Source organism: Ambystoma mexicanum, chromosome 11 (genome assembly GCF_040938575.1).
Source record: "Ambystoma mexicanum isolate Mex_15411 chromosome 11, UKY_AmexF1_1, whole genome shotgun sequence".
In the NCBI taxonomy this organism is placed as follows: Eukaryota; Metazoa; Chordata; class Amphibia; order Caudata; family Ambystomatidae; genus Ambystoma; species Ambystoma mexicanum.
The window spans coordinates 1165794270-1165808694 of record NC_090934.1 but is presented as its reverse complement, the minus strand read 5'-3'; the positions used below and the strand labels follow the sequence as shown (position 1 = coordinate 1165808694).

Sequence of the window (14425 nt, the reverse complement as noted above, 5' to 3'; positions counted from 1 at the left end):
ACACCGGGATGGACTTGAAGGATTGGAATGGGCTCTCCTTCATAGCAACTGTGAGGCTAATAAAATTCTTATTTTAGAATTGAGCAAGATCATATTAGTCAATAATTACTTCAGAAACAAAACACAATTCTACCTACAAGCAGCAGGTACGTCAATGGGTTCTTCCATGGCGCTGGCCTAAGCAAATCTCTTCATGTTCCATCTGGAGAGCAACTGGATATTGACAAACACAAAATGGAAACAACGTCTCATAACCTGGAAAATGTTCATTGATGACGTTTGGTGGTATGGAAAGGGAACATGACAGAGTTACAGGAATTCCTGCTGTGTATAAACTCGGCACACAAACAAATAACATTTACAATGGAAGTTGGGACACCCAAATTACACTTTCTAGACGTGGAGCTAGAGATTGTACCCCAGGGAATCATCACCAATATTTACCACAAACCCACAGATGTAAATAACTCCTTACATTACTTAAGTCACCACGCAGAACATCTAAGGACCAACCTGCCATACAGCCAATTTCTGCGGCTCAAAAGATTAATCTCATCCACAGATACCTTGGAGCACGTGAATCTAACAATGACGGATAAATATAGAGCCAGGGGGTATCCAGAGGAAATCATAAGAAAAGCAAGAGACAAAGCAGACAATTTGGAGAGGAAAGATCTATTGACAACCAACCAGAAATAAAACTAAGGAAACTCCTTTCTTGTATGCTCTAAGATATTCAGCACAAAGTCACCACAAGAGTGTGGACATCTGATGGTTATACATTTATAAACACAACCTTGTGTCAAGGTTGTTATTCTCCCGGCACCCCTCTTACTATTACTAATCCGTTCTTAATTATCCTAATCCAGGTGTGCACCTGGGCAAAAACACCTGTGATTATTGTCAAGGATGGCAAGGAAGCCATGTGTGAGTCCCTTCAGTCTGAATTGGACACTGCGGATAGCATCAGCAGGTCCATGGCTACGAGCACCGTGATGCGCAGATTTACGTGGTTGCGGAAGTCAGGTTTTGCACCGGATGTGCAGGCTCGTCTTCTCAACATGCCTTTTGATGGGTCTCGCCTTTTTGGCAGCAAGGCTGACGAGAGTCTTGAGAGGTTGCAGACCACGAAGGCGGCTGCCAAATCTTTAGGGGCAGCTTTTAGGCAACCTCAGCCTTTTCGTCCAGCAGGACAGTCTTGGAGGGGGCGATCTTTTCGCCTCTAGTCCTCATTTGGAAAGGCAAGAGGAATGGCCAGTCAAAGAGGCCAATGTAAAACCCCTTGTGGTGGACAAGGTAGAGGTGCTAAACCAACTCCAGATGCAGCCACCTTGCAATCAGTGTCTGCAGCAACCGCTTCAAAACCGCTTTGAGAGCTTGCGTCACGTGTCACCGGTGGGAGGCAGATTATCTCAGCATCTCGAACAATGGTGAGCCATTACTTCAGATGCCTGGGCTCTGGAGACAATAGCCCACTATTACTGCCTACCATTTATAATGCAGCCTCACACCCATCCACTGGGGAAACACTCTTTGAGGATTCCAGATCCGCTCTTTGTGCAGGAAATATTAACCCTGCTGGAGAAAGGTGCTATAGAACCAGTGCCTGTAGCAGAGTGGAACAAGGGTTGGTATTCCCCATATTTTTTGATTTTTGATCCCCAAGAAAGACAGAGGACTGAGACCCATCTTGGACTTCAGATACTTGAACAAGTTCCTCAGGAAGGACAGATTCAAGCTGGTCACTCTTATTTAGATCCTTCAGGCCCTCTAATTACAGGATTGGTTGGTGTCATTGGACCTTCAGGATGCTTATTTTCATGTGCCAATCCATCTCACACATAGGAAATACCTGAGGTTCGCTGTTGGCGGCTCGCACTATCAGTTTCGAGTCCTGCCATTCGGGGTTGACCTCTGCCCCGAGGGTCTTCACCAAACTGATGGTGGTGGTGGCAGCGCATCTCAGATGAGGGGGATTCCCGTCTACCCCTACCTGGACGATTTGCTGATCAGGGCGCGTTCTCCCAAACGAGCCTTGGATCACCTCAGCGTTACCTTCCACTCCCTACACAGACTGGGCTTCTCCCTCAATTTCAAGAAGTCTCACATGACACCTTCCCAATAGCTCCAGTACCTCCAAGACACGTCCTTGGGAAAGTGCTCGCCACCCAAGATGAGGGCTCAAGATATTCTCCAGATGGTAACACAGTTTCAGAATGCCCACAGTCTCCCAGCCTTCGAATTCCTGAGGTTGCTCGGCCTCATGGCAGCCTGCATTTACCGGGAGCCAGAGGCTTGTCTACGAATGAGATCCCTACAGTGGGCTCTCCGAGCACAATAGTCCCAGTTTTTGGGACAGATTTCAGATCTACTTCAGGTCCCGATCGTTGCGCAGGATCTTCTATGGTGGGCCTGCGAGGAAAATATCCTTAAAGGGTATCCTTTTTGGCAACCATGGCCGGAGACAACTGTAGTTACGGATGCCTCACTCACAGGGTGGAGAGCCCACAACAACGATCTGACGGCCAGCGTTCGTTGGTCTCCATCTGAGTCCAAACTACACATCAACCTTTTGGAGTTGAGGCCAATCAGACTAGCGCTGAAGGCCTTCCTGCCCTCTGTCAGGGGAAAGAATGTTCTGATAATGACGGACAATACAGTGGCCATGCATTACCTCAACAAAAGAGGAGGTGTAGGGTCACTACAACTGTGCAGAGAGGCAATGCAGCTCTGGTATTGGGCAATTTGAGAAGGAATCTCCCTGTCTGCAGTTGGCCGGGAGGAGAACGTGGCGACTGACGCTCTGAGCAGGCAGAGCACAGTCTCCCACCTGTGGGAGATATCTCAGGAAGTCCTTCAAGAGATCTTTGCCCTTTGGGGAACCCCTCAAGTGGATCTGTTCGCAACCGGTGTCAACCGGAAGTGCGAGCTGTACTGCTCAAGGGAATTTCCTCCCAGAGGAGCTCTTGGAGACGCGTTTGTGATGGATTGGGAATTCCCACTGCTGTACGCGTTTCCTCGATCATTCCTCAAGTAATCAGGATGTTGAGACGGTTCAGGAGCCACATGATCCTAATTGCAGCGGTTTGGGCCAGGAGGACGTGGTTCCCAGACCTTCTGGATATGTCCTCTGATACGTCTTCCACAAAGAGAGGACCTTCTCTCGCAAAGAGAGGTAGGTTTGGGTTCTTCATCCAGAGGTAAACACTCAACCTTCACGCATGGTTTCTGAAAGGTTGAGGATTGGGACCTCCCGGATGACGTGATGGAGGTGTTGCTTTCAGCAAGAAGGCCAGCAACAAAATCTCTGTACCGTTGCCGTTGGAATAAGTTTTGCGACTGGTGCAGGGAAAAAAATGTTGATCCTTTTCTATGTTCGACTCCGGATGTGCTATCCTTTTGCTTTTATTAGCACACTAAGGTCTTCACATTGTGACCGTTAAGGGTTATCTAGCAGCGCTCTCCATATTGAAGCGCTCATTGGAAGAATGTTCCTACTTTAAAATTCTCTTGGTGACTCAATTTCTCACAAATGTGTTCCCACCTTCTGCTTTTCAGGTTCCAGTTTGGGACCTTAGCCTGGCTCTAAAATTCTTAATGTGTGCACAATTTGAACCATTGCACACATGTCCATTGAGGTTCTTAACCTGAAAGACTATACTGTTGGTTGCTCTAACATCTGCGCACGCATAGAGTTAGTGAGTTGCAGGCACTATCTTCCAAGCCACTGTTTACCGTATACCACAAGGACAAGGTTGTGTTGAGGGTTAAACCCTCCTTCCTGCCTAAGATAGTATCAGACTTCCATTTAAATCAGAAAACCGTTCTGTCTGCATTTTATCTTCCGCTGCATCCTAGTAAAGAGGAAGAAAGACTCCATAGATTGGACCCTAGAAGAGCTCTAAGCTTTTATGTGTCTAGGATGTGCAAGTTGAGAGTGGCAGACCAGCTCCTTATAGGATATACTGGACGCAAATTAGGACAAGCTGTTTCAAAACAGACTTTGTCTAGGTGGATCATCCTTATGATTTCAGAATGTTACAAACTGGCAGGCAAGGACCCACCAGAGGGTTTGCGGGCACACCCTCTTCCACAGCCTTGCAAAGGGGAGTCCCCATTCAAAACATCTGTGATGCTGCGAACTAGGTCATAGTTACACACGTTTACCAAGCATTATTGGTTGGATACATCCCACGCTGAGGATGTCGCTTTTGGTAAGGCAGTGCTTTATTCTGCCCAGTGAAAATTGGCAAATCTAAATTCTCCACCCTCCTCCAGTCTTGGATACTGCTTTGGGAGTCTGTCAAAGATGAGGAATACTTTGGAGGACACAATCCATTCGAAGAACAAGTTACTTCCCATGCTATTGCAGCTTTTGTTCCAACAAGGCTGAGTACTGCCTGCCTGTACTAACGGGCTATTTCAGTACACGAGGCAAGAAAAACAGAACTGAGGCTAACGGGTGCTGTGCGTGCTACTTATAACATCCAATGACGTCACCTTCGACGGAGGCCTTCGAGGGACATCGACTTGACGCCAACGATGCAGGGCGCCCGCTGACGAAAAAAATTCCGAAACTGCCGAATGCTGGACACTACATGTCAAAGATGAGGAATACGTTCAAGGAACATCCAGTCGAAAGAATGTTACCAGTTGGTAAGTAACTTGTTCTATTTGGCTAGACTTTTTCTTGGTGTCCCACTCCCTGATCCTGAAAGTGGTCAATACCTTCATTGGTTTAGCAGTGGTCTCTGATCATGTCCCAATGAGTCTACAACTAAATATTCTAGCACCAGGGGCCAGTAAGATGTCTCTATGGAAGGTGAATGACTTGTTGACTGATGTGGCCTATTGCACGGCTATCTCTGAGTGAATAGAGTTTCATTTTCAGGAAAATCTTACCAGGGAATTACCATTCACAACCGTTTGGGATGCACAGAATTCCAAGCTACAGCAGAACTTATTAGCTCCGCCTCTGCTAGGAAACGGCTCCTGGGATCTAAGGGGGAGGAATTGGTGAGGCATGTATTGGAGTTGGAAACACTGTATTAAAAGGATGGGGCTTGCAGGTTCTATAAGCAGCTTATACTAGCTGGGGTTTCTTAGCAGTATTTTGGTGGTAATTTTTGGTGAGCCTGTTGGGGTATTTTGTGGTATTTTGGTGAGCCCTAAATACAGGGAACTACCTGATAACTGTTCTTATACCGGGGTCACTAACAGTAAGCCAAGACTGGACTAAGTACACTCTAGATCATATTTTCATGCTCCTGCTGTATTTTATTTACAAATCCGTGTTATGCCCTTTTGGCGGTATCTCAGAATGCACTTACCAAGTCATCTGGACACACTCATTTATGTAACCAGCCTCTGAAATGAACCCCATTCATAATAACCAACTTTAATAACAGAAACAACAATATGAAGTTACCGACTGCAGTAAATTGTAACTACCAATTGTTATTCACAGTTGTCTGTGTTACCACAAGAGACCAGAAAACATAATAAGTATTCTGAGGCTAATTCAACTTTCTCTTTTTTTTTAATAGAAAATTAGAGTTATGCAAAATATCAACAAGACGAGGAAAGCAGTGTGTTCTCAGACAACTTATCTGTGATTAAAAAATAAAATGAGATATTTACAAATACAGCTCATCTGCAGTTATACTCCCTGTGATAAATTAGCTCTTCCCACACAATAGGCTTCACAGAACCCTGTAGTAGCATAGCAACTTAAACATTGTTATTAAAAAGACCTTGAATCACAGTATCTATTTTTTCGCAGCTTAAGAAAGCTCCAGCTATTTGACACTTTTTTACATTAAATGAAAAAACACCAGAAGAATATCTGCCTCTGTTTATATTGAGACCAGAACTTTCCTGGCTGCAATTGTCTAAAATGCTCTTATTCAGTGTCCTTGAATAGCAAACTACACACTCCTCAATTTTTTACTAGCACTAACCCAAAATCAGTGCTTGATTATGCGTGTCCCGGACTGCAAACGCCCTCCGTGTATCTGGATAAAGCCCACACAGGAGGTTTCTGTTACGCTCACCTGGTTCCCACAGGGGCGTCGATCGGATCCGGACAGCTGCGGTCTCCACCAACGTGATGCGTAGTGAAGAGATGACAGTCTGGACTGGCCCGCCTAATCTTGTCTGCTGGATTCGTAGAAGTATTCTCCTGCAAGTGGAGAAAGGGATTTAGCCACCTGGGGACTTTAGTGATGCCCCCCCCCCCCAACTGTTCTCGTTCTCCCCACTAATCACCTCCCATATCCCCTCTTGGTAACCTCACCTTATGTTTTTAAATGATGAGCTCTCCATCCTACATGGCATGCAGGGGCGCGTAGATACCAGTTACTTCACTGGTTTGAAGGTACTGGAGGAGTTCCGAAGGAATATTGACTCCAGTGTCTATAAAGTTCAAAGAGTTCAACATGTCCGATGTTCACTCTTGTTCCATTCCCTCGTTAGGTTGCAGCTGGGTCCAAAAGAATATTGCCTGGAGGCAGCTGATGGCATTCAGCATTGGATGAATGAGTTTAACTTGCTGTTTTCTCTCCCTTTAAAGGTGCGGCATAGAAAGATGCAGCAAATTAAAGGATAATACCTGTGGTGGTAAAGCAGGTAAGCCTATGGTGGCAAAGAGATTGTCTTTGTCGGTTTTCTCGGCTCACCTTGTTATTCCTTTTGTTTTCCCCCCAGGTGCTGGGTTTCGACGAAGAAAATGACGGAGGCAGCGCCGAGTTGAAAGATGCAGTGGACTGGTGAGTATAACGTGGCGCAGCTGCTGGCGAAGCGACGCGTGCTGAAATAATGTCCTTTCCAGGCTAAGAGATGTGCTTGGTCTGGAATCAGGTAAAGAATCAAATAATGTCCGTGATCTAACCTCTTCTCCTTTCTTTTCCTTTTGTCTAGGAGCTCCGGATTCGAGGCGGGCGTGGCAGAAGACTGGATGCTGACTTGCAGACACGGTGAGCGTTACGCTGCTGGATGCAGAATAACACGAAGCATGAGCTGCTGTTTGGGCGTGGTTTAAATAGCCTGCAAAGTAGTCCCAGGTAAGAAGATCCCCAGAACCACACCCGAGTAAAAAATAGTCCCTGTAATAAAATAGTCCCTTCCAGGCCTCACTTTGGCTTGGACTCATTTGCAGCATGGTCTGCATAAGGTAAGTAAAGTCTATGAGCCTGGCTCCTATGGCGCCAGGACTGATTTCTATGATGAGCCTGCCACCTAAGGCACCAGGACTGAATCCAAACAGCCCCCAGCCGGGGCTGTTGGGGTTTTAATGAGTATCTGGATGCCTGCTCCCGGGGCAGATGGACTCGATCCGGATGCCCAGGGGTAGGCATCATGACAGTTTCCTTCTCACCCTCACTCCCCTTGTCAGCCTGGAAGGAGCCCACAAAGTCTTCTCCCCAGCCTGCCTGCCTGCCTGTCAGTGCAGCATGCTTCCCCCAGGGATGGTGAGTGCTTGAAATTGCCAGCCAGCCTTCTGAGACAATGCCCCGGACTGCAAGCGAGAGAGAGCCCAGCCTATGTTGGCAGTATTTTTAAAACCTCTGTCAGCTTGCATAAATGTATGTCTACTTGCATAGAGTATAATACAATTCTGCCTCTGAAGGTGATGTCATGTGTTCATCAAAACAACCTCTTGATCAGCCAACCCTCTAAAAAGTTCCACAGAAACACGTACTCATCCTACCACAGTTAGAAACAGCAACAGAAGCAAAGTGTAACATTTCAGTGCTCTGTTACCTCCTGTTCTGCAAATGAACAATGGAACCGGTTTAAACAAATCAACTCATATCTAAATCTTGTCACGTATTCACCGCAAAACAAAAGAGATCGGTTTTCGCAGGAGGCTGCATGCCAAATAAGGAAAACCCAGAGCACTCGACCTGGGGCAAGGCAAGGGACAAAAGGGCCATGGGACAGAACAAAAGACTTTGCGGGTCTGCCATTTTAGGACCGGATCCCAGTTTTGAACCAAATGCAGTAAATCCAATGTGATCCTGTAAAAAGAATTAAAACACTTCTAAAAAGTAAATGCTGCCACCTGTTCCTCCCAGGCACACTTGTACAATCACCAAAATATCCTTTGAGGGTGTCTAGGGTCATAAAACAAATAGGCCATCAGCACACGGTACTGGAAGGCAATGTTCCCTCTTAGCTGTGTGCATGTGTGCTTGCCCAGCTTCCTTTTGAGTGCTGCTCAAGAGGATTTTTTGCAGCGCACGCAGGCAATTCTCACCTTCTCAAGATTTAATGAGGCACAAGCCACAGCAATTACCTGATATTTGCTTTCTCTTAAAATATCTAACTAGTCATGATATTCTAGCTCATTTACATTACATTATTATGCAAGCCTGACCTTAAAAACCTAAACCCCCTAAAAAAAAGAATACAACCACAAGAGGTAAAATCTAATACGAAAAAGTGGCTCCATGAACAGAAAAAGCTAAGATATGTCTGCACACATTAACCAAATACTGTTCCCTCCCCACCCATGGCTCCTATGCCTCACCCTACCATGTGTTTACTCTAACCTCTGCCCCAGAACATATTTTAATATTACCAGACACCTTGAGTCTTCCTCTCTTGGCTCTGTGAAAGGTTACCCGACTTGTACCTACATCCAGTTGTTTTATGTTTGTTGTAATTTGAATAACCTTTAAGCACCAGACCTTCTGTTACTCATGGTGTCATTTTGGAAGGCCTTCCAGCAACTACCCTGGCACACCTGATATGTGTCCTCCATACTGCAGCACGACTCAAAGGACTCTGGAAAATCGACCACATAACCCACAACCCTCCTCTAACTGCACTGGCTCTTGCTGCAAGCCCATTTGATCTTCAAATCCTGTTGCATCATCAACAAGGCTGTCACCCTGAAGTCCCCAAGCAACCTGCCTGAGAAACTCAGCATCTCCGGAGGACAACGATCCAACAGCATTCTCTGTTTATGCTCCAAAGACTCTGGAACTTCCTCCTTTCAACATCAGACTCACCCTATCGTGGCTACAGTTCAGGAAAGAGCTCAAGAACATACTCTTCAAGTAATGGCTCCTCTGTAAAACATAGGTCCACATACCCTCCACTCCCCAATGTACCCGAGACTCTCTGATCTGCTTCCCACTGTCTCCTCCCCTGGTTGCTTGTGGATCCCGTGCTGCAAATTGCCCATCTGTGCCCTCTCCTACTAGCTCCCACTCACTTCTTCTCTGCTTCCCTCACTGTGTTCTTTACCCTATGATTGTAAAGTGCTCCGTTGCTCCCAAAGCTAGGTCCACGCTCAATAAATACCCTAATAATAATAATAGTAATATTAATAAAAGCATCACCCACACTATGTAACCAAACTATTATCTCAAATATCTGATACTGACGGCAAGTAAGCAGGCTACTTGGATGTGTAACCTCATCCCATGCTTCCTATTCTTCCTATTCTTAGTACATATGGCACACACGTGCTTTGAAGTGGCCCCCTTGCAAGTTAATGCATTATACAACTCAAATATGAATTTGCTCTCTAAGGATTTTGAGTAGACACGTGTCATGCTCAGCATCTGCTACTTTAGCATTGCTAACATTACCCCATACGTGGAGAGGAACATTGCAATACCATTTACTTGGCATACAAGCATAATGGGTATGGGTTATGGCTGGTATTACTAGTCTATAATATTAGGGCAAAAGATATTCAGACAATAGAATGCTTTTCACACAATCTGCATTCTTTCCAATTGTTCAGAGTTGCATTGGGCATAGGCTTAGCAAATTATTCTGTAACTTGCTGCTATACAAAACTGTTTCAATTATCAGTTGTATAATCCTACCTAATGATATAAGGGTGGGGTAAATTGTAAACATTCTTGTATTCACTGCAAAATAATTGTATACATGCAGATTCATTACATTTTCTCAAAATGTACATAATATCATGGTGATGGACTACATTTATTTTGCTTGCAAAGTATCATGGGGATGCAAATATCCCATTGAGTATATTGCTGCTGCTATCTCTCACTTGTTACAATGTCCTGTCAACTAGTATTGGAGGCTAGCACAGTAGGCAGGGGGGTCGGGCGGCGGGGGGTAAGGGTCGAAGGGCAGAGGAAGCCACTCCTTGTGGGTAATAAACAAATTAGTAACGTTCAAAAACCAAGTGAGTTGTTTTGACAGTACATTACAGGCAAGGAAATGCGTTGTTTGTTTCCTAATGGATAGGAAACTCTAGTAACAGTCTATAGAACTGCACCTTCTATTTTTTTCTATGCTCAGCTGCTGAGAGCATTTCGATATAAACATGTGTTCTTCATTTATTGACTCTAGCATCACCCTGCAACTTGTTTAACTGATAACAATGAATTACAGAGGGATCCCTAGTTACAGAAGAATGCACTCAAGCTGTTGTACCTCTAAGCATTGATGCTATTAACCTCAGAATGTCTTCTACCGGGCTGCATATCAAACCTCAGTAAGGCTCTTGTTGAACTTTGTCTAGGTTGTCGTTAGGAAGGGTGGGCAAAAGTAGAGGCTGTATTATGTGCTCAGTCATTTTACTTCCTATGTCAGGGTAACAAGCAAGGCTCTGATAAGAATGTACTTCCTACTTGGAGTGAAATGATTTTTCAGGGAGTACAAAAATAATTAGCTTTGCCAACAGGTATACTTTATGCTTATTAAAAGATGTTATTTCCCCTTAAAATTCATCTTGAGTTTGGGCAGAAATATTATTAGAGCTTCTTCCTATGTCACTGCTGTGTTGAGAACTGATTCGAAAACATATCAGTGGAGCTTTGTTGATAGAAGCCAGGGGTTGGCTCCTATGTGTTCATTGTTTCCTGTTTTTGATGGGCCCATTTTTAGGGATATTTCTCTTAGCTGTAAGGCTGGGTTTGAGTAAGTGCTGTCACAACTCACAGGACAATGTAATGTGTTTAGTAAGCAGAATCTAGGGGATTTGTATCATCATATTCTGCAGTGCAGTTACTTGGATGCAATTATCATCCATACACAAATTATGAGAGTCATGTTCTCCTGGCCCCTAAATTACTTAAAGTGACACATGAATTCCTATTAGCATGTTTTCTGACACATTCCTTTTAGTTGCCATTATTCCATCTGCAAATATTGTATCCTGTCTGATTTCTTGACAGCCACATCAGTTATGAAAAGCGATAATTGTTTATTGTTATAAACATGAGTGGTTTTCTAGTGGCATAAAGCACACATTCTTCTCTGCACAGGAGTACTTTTGCTAGCTACTGTGGCAGATTGTGAGATCTTGAACTGGTTGAGTTCTCTTTATAATCACATATAATATTTGTTTTTTTAGCCTATGTATTTCGAAGAATTGTTGTATGATGCACCTTTTACACAGATTTGTAAAGAATTGCAGTGGTTGGGAAGGGGAAATTCCTTTCCAAACTCGCTTCGGAGATGGTAGCTCACTAACTTTGCATGCTCACAAAGTGGCTTACCTCGTTAGAGGGAACATTACTGGAAGGTACATTGTGCACTGTTAAAAAGTTACCAAGAAATGGCAACAAAGTCGAAGACTAAGGGAAACATAGTTTCCCAGTACTGAAAGTCTGAAGGATGTGTCAGTTTCCTCATAACAAGTTAGCCGAAGGCTGTGCTCCACTGCCAAAAGTCAGGTTAGGGTAGCCACACAAAAGCAAAAAGTTTGGGGGGGTCCACAAATGCAAGGAAAATTACACATAGATGAAATATTTCCTAACAGCTTCCCCAGACACACATAGTTTTGCTCTTTGAACTTCACACAGGTATCTGATTTTGGGATCAGATACAATTCAGGCGCCCAAGGTTGAAATACCGCCATCTCAGTAGTAAAAATGTTGACATATTTGTCTTCTTGCCACAAACCTATATTATGTACTAATTTAGTTTGATAAATCAATTCTGGAGTAACAAATGGAATGCACAGTAGAAAACCTACTTCCATTCTTTCTACGTCAATGTATAATGGGATTGCACTTCCCATTTCAAATGCAATCTTTTCCTGAATTATTTCTACCTCTCTTTGTGTAATCCGTGACATCATTTGACGAATGACGTCAGATTACATAAAATACTGACTATATGACTTTGAATCAATTGAGACACTGCGTTTTAAACTTCTTGTAGAAACCTTGTTAGAATATTTTCTAATAGATTTAAAATATCATGCAGCAGTTTATCATGTTTAACAACACTATTGGTAGTATGTTCTAACATTGTGGCCTGCTCATTGAGGGTTAACATTGTTTGATTCACATAACAAATCACTTCACTCTGTTTACCCTTAAGTTCATCTAAGGTTTGTTGTAGCATTTTTAAATCATGTCCCAATTCATGCGCTTTGCTACCTAAGGTGTTTACAGGTGCAGCATTAGCTGTTGATATTTTCGTTCCTACTACAGCGCCAATTATGTTCATTACAATTGTTGCAACCAAAAGACCAGCCACTCTTGCACCCCTCTTTTTTGTGCTAGATGAACTCATAAAAGTTTTCTCTAATTGCAATAATACCTCTTTAATTGATCATTGAGCCCCCTCTTTGCAGGACCGCACCCATTCCTCCACTTGCACAGATTTTATTTCTGATCCATTAAGAAACCTTTCAATCATCACATCTGGGTTTAGGCTAGTATAAACGTTTTGATACAAAAGTCTGTTATTTCCTAGAATAAAACACAGTGCTTATTCCTGAGACGGGTCCCTGTTTTATCAGAATTTGTCCTTCCACTGAAATGATACATGGAGTGTTCATCGTAACTAAAAATGCCAAAAATGACTGAACTGGAGGCTTCCAGCCCTTAAAAATGAGTAGCGGTACCCTGGCGATAGATGGGGATGCAGATTTTATTCATACATCAATAATCAAGACGACACAAATACAACGAATACAACGAACATCAGCAATCGCTCGTTACTCTGACTCTAACTACTTCATAAAAAGTTGGGCTTTTGTACCCAAAAGTGGTCATCACTGACATGCTGACCTGCGTCATTACCAAATTCATCCTTCGTGGCAAACTACTAAAACCTATCGGGAAGCGGGATTGGTTCTAAGTGAATAACTATGCATAGGTTATATAACTGTATGGAGTAACGGAAAGGGATAATTGGATAGTTACCATCAGGTGGGGCAACTAAACCCTCCCTTCAAAATGGCTAATATGAACGTCACTAAATGTACGACGTCCCATTGGCTACACAAACTATATGACCCCCAACTACGTGGTCCCCTACAATTGGTTGGCTCTAACCCCCGTCAGTAGTTTTCTTACCTACGTTAGCAGCACGTAGACTGAACAACCAGGTGCGGATAAGCTTGTCTTGATACCAACTTCCCGCCAATTAAAATATCCATCATCACCTCATTCGTCCAGCGTCAATTAGCACTTTGAAGTTGGCCTCGAGTTTGTACTTTTCTCTGGGAACCTTTAAGGTGTATGGGCACTAGCTGGCTTCCGTGCGTAGGTGTGATAATCTTGCTCGTCTAACTTTCTTCCATCACGTGGCTGAACATCATGAAATTGAGGCTTTTAGTCTATTTGATTTTATTCTCAATAGTCCTCTGAAGTCTTTCGTTTTTGCTTGACCTCTCTAAACAGGAGCTTCTCTTCTTTCACGTTAATTGTATCCAATGTCAGCCAACTCCAGTTTGATAAGAACTTGGCTTTCTTGGCTCAGCGAACTCCTTAGCTGCACTTTTATTCTGTTTAATTCAACTGCGACACTGAAATGAGGCATTCTGTTTTGTTCAGTACTGCTTATATACATAGCGGAAACATCATCCTTTACTTGTCCATATGTATCTATTGAGGTATATATGTATATATCGGCGCTTGCTGCAGTCTAATCTATTTAAAAGTATCTGGCTAGCTTCATGATTGCTTTGCTGCTTGCGTTTCGTTGCATCTGTAAACGTTTAGACTAACTAAGTATCTTCATCAGGTCTGTGGCATAAGTCTTGTCATCTTGATCCCAAGATGTCACTTTTCCTTGGCATCCTCTTGTACTTTATAAATCGTCTGCCTCTCTGGTCCGGTTATCTTTCGATATAGGTGTCGATTCAATTTTGTATGACGTCACCACTCATCCTGGTCATTCAGTTTCTTTGCTTCTTCAGGAATCTCATTCAAATGGCCATCATACTGTCTTGAATGCGGGTATTTTTTCCTCAATGGGTACTTTACCTCCCATATTCTCTTAGGTATAGGTCTTTTTATGGGTACTGCACAGAGCCCACACTCTTCTCTTTGGTGGTTTAACTGTTCAGTATACATCACATACTTTGGTTCATACGTTTCAGGTACTGTAGGCGGGGCAGTTGGAGTGGGGGTACTTGACTCCTCCTCGACAGGATTATAGGATGTACTGTTTAATCCCGCCATATGTGCAACGCAGC

At 43.7% G+C, this 14425-nt stretch overlaps 1 protein-coding gene across 11 annotated transcripts in view; it reads left to right on the top strand.

Moving 5' to 3' along the window:
* The window catches only part of TLN2 (talin 2), a 7472684-nt gene that overhangs the window by 5232216 nt on the left and 2226043 nt on the right, over positions 1-14425 (top strand). The window lies entirely within an intron of this gene.